Raw genomic sequence first — 3429 nt, 5'->3', positions numbered from 1 at the left:
CTGCTTAGAAGGGACATTGTTTTGATTAGTTGGATCCAGACCACTGACTGGGCCATAGTTAATGGGCTAAGAGGTTACTGCAGAGTTACGGACTGCCAATAGACTGGGTCTCATTCCTCTCTTTTCTGCTTCTTCAGCAAAATGGTGAGTGTCGGTAGGACCACTCTCTTCTGGTATGTGAACACTTCTGAGGTTGAAGCTTTGGGCTTCTAAAGAAGGACCATGAAATAAAGGCCCCATAAGCTGTGTCCTCTGCATAATTTATAAGAATTCTGAACATTAGGGCTGAAGGCCCAAGCCTAGGAAGCAAGTCGTATTTTGCTTCCTATTTTTCCTTATTCCTTGCAGGCAGATTTTTTTCATGGGGATGTGTAACTATGGCCTGGCATGCAATTCAGTTATTCCTAGGTCCCCTGAAAATAGTAATACCTATAACGTACCAAACACCCCCTTCTTTTTCTGACAAGGACACATTCCTTATTCTGAGTTTTCTCCCCCAGAATACCCTCCCTTCCATGGGAATCATCCTGTTGTGTATCTTCAGTTGTTCAGAGTTTCTTCTGCATCTTTACATCCTGTAGGCACCTTTCTCCACACTTCTAACTCTTGATCAGGATTCAATTCGTCTCCAGGTCATTAGAATCCTGAGCTTTCAGACTTACTACTTTCGGCATTTCCTCATTCTCTCTGGGAACTCTTCCTCCCCATAAGCAAAAGAGTAGAGGAACTCTTCTTAAATACCTTAACTCCCCATGAAATAGAATAACCATTTGCTTTATATATTTACTGGCCCCTAAATGAGAGAGTAATTCACCTGTTACTGCACATGTGTAACCCAGCTGTAAGGATAGTGTATTTGCCATTTCAGTGAAGTGGTTCAACTCCTCAGCCTGCAACATAAAGCCATGGGTCTGTAGACAGGGAGCTGCGTCATAGTCTCACCTGACTGTTATTCCTGGTGTCAGTCACATGAGGAATAAGTCCCCTTTTACAGACTAAAATCCAGAATTGAAAAAGTGGACAACAGATATGCAAAAGATGCATATGCAACAGATGTGTGAAGTCTCTCTTTTAGTCTACACTAAATGTCATGGAGTTCATCAGGAAGAGGTGGAAACCAGGTAATCAAAATCAAAACTGATACACAGAGAATGGCCAAAAAGTAGGAAGGAAAGGACACAGGTAAGATTTCAATGAATCAGGACCAAATATAGAAATCTCACCAAACTCGGTATGATGGGATTGGCTCTCTGGATTTTGTTAAATGAAATGTTTTGATATTCCATCTTTTTACTAATTATTTTCCAATACTTCTTCTTCAAACAAAGTCTTTGAGAGTTTCAGTCTGTCATAGACCTGGTGATCCCCAGGCCCAGAGGGTGGGCTCCACTGAAGCTAGACTGAGAGAGCCAGCCCTCCAAAGAGTGGATGAAATCCGGGGCGCAGGGTCAACACTATTTTTAAGCAGCCCTCTGCTCTTAGCAAGTCTTCCCCCAGAGATAAGCCATACTAAGTTTGGAGTTTGCTTTATTTAATGAGGCTAATTTTTTTAAAACTTAGCTCAAGCAGGAAGTAAAGCATAGCATACATGTCTCACAGGAACTGATTGGGACATTTCCCCAAGGTTTCTGGTAAAATTGAAGTCCTTGAGTTCTCAAGGTCCTGACCTGTGACCCACCTCATCCTCCATTCTCCGCCTGGAACTGAGGCTTTCTCATGCTCTCGGGGAGTTCATTATTAGAGTTAATTCCCTAAGTGAATCCCCGAAATGGGACCCTACCTCCCTGTTCAGACCTTCCAAATGTCAAAACATGCTCAGATACCTCCAAATAACATTTGCACTTATTCTTCACCACTAGATGTTACATGTTAAGGTGTGCCACTCCCTTGGATTCCTTAGTCACTAGCTGCTCACATGAAATACACCTTTTTGTCAATATTGTGATAATTAAGGACACAGACTCATTTTGAAATTATGACTCTGTTGTTGTAGAAAGGAAAAGCAAATTGTTACAAACATCAGTGTGTGTCCTTAGGTACATTTTTCAGGCATCAAGAAGGGGCAGTGGGCCAAAAGATGTAGGATGGTACAGAAGAAGAGGAGGGTTCTGGAAATAGCACTGCATCAGATGACTGTACACGTGACCTTTCTCTTCCAAAGCAGCCTGGAGGGTGGGGTCTGGCAACCCAGCTCTGAGAACGGACACAGGTTCTAAGTGCTAGAAGGTGCTAAAGAGATGCGGCATTTCTCAGGTCTCAGAATGTGTCTGTGTCTGACGGTGTCTGTGTCTGACGGTGTTTGTTCTAAGCCCCTTCCTGGAGGTCCTGCATTACTGCCATTAGAATTGCTGTTTGATTGCTTTCATTGGGTGTATTATTGGAATACAAACGCATACTGACTCCATTTCTGAACTTGTAAATATTTGTGACACAATCAAGAGTTATACATTGAGGATACCTTACTGTTTTTCACATTTAAAGCTACTGTCCCTTTTCTGAAAATCTATTAATTTCATTTGAATTCCACTTTAAAGTCTCTATTCCTACTCTTTCTTTTACAGATTCTGCGAATTGATGTGTAGTAAACATGGCACTAGGTGCTGCAGATATAATAATGAGCAGAACAGAGAGCTTATGATATACAGCGAAAGCAGGCAATTATTCACTACCTTATAATAAAGCCCATGATGACGGCAAATATAAGGGGTTATGAAGATACATTGGAGCTCCAAACCCAATCCGAGGGAGTATGTCCTCAGGAAGGGTTTCCCACCTCCCTCTCTACTTGATTTTGCTTCCTAAATATCTCTAGGACCTGTCCCAACCTCATTTCTACCATACTGTGTGGTGAGGCCAAGCTATTGTCAGCAATTGCTTACACTATTCCAATAGTCTGATAAATAAATGGTCTTTCCTATTCCACTGTTGTCCCTTTTCAATCCACTTTTATGTAGCTGCCCCGGTATTGTTTTGAAAACATATACTTTATCATGTCACTTTTCTGTTTAAAATATTTCAGTGGCTTCCCATTGTTCTTATAATAAAGATAAATTCCTTTACATGATTCATCCCATTCCTGTCTTCCTAGTTATGTCTGAACTAAACGTGGTTTACTTTACTTAGCCACACCAGTCTTCTGTGTGCTAGTCTATATTCTTGCTACTGGATTTTGAACATAACATTTCCTCATGATGGCAATGATTTCCCTTCCCCTCTTTAACTTGGTAACTCCACCTCTACCTTTGCATCTCAACTCAATCATCACTTCCTCAGAGAAGACTTTCTTGACCTCCCTTACATCCTTGATGTCATAAAATATCTTACTTTATGTTCTTATAGTAATATGCTTTTCTCCTTCATCACGTTTGTTACAGTTGTGATATTGCATCTATTTGTGTGAATGCTTGAATAGTGTCTACCAAACTACAC

The sequence above is a fragment of the Myotis daubentonii genome, chromosome 9, assembly GCF_963259705.1.
Source record: "Myotis daubentonii chromosome 9, mMyoDau2.1, whole genome shotgun sequence".
Lineage (NCBI taxonomy): Eukaryota > Metazoa > Chordata > Mammalia > Chiroptera > Vespertilionidae > Myotis > Myotis daubentonii.
The sequence above is the reverse complement of the archived record's forward strand: the minus strand, read 5'-3'. Positions refer to the sequence as shown.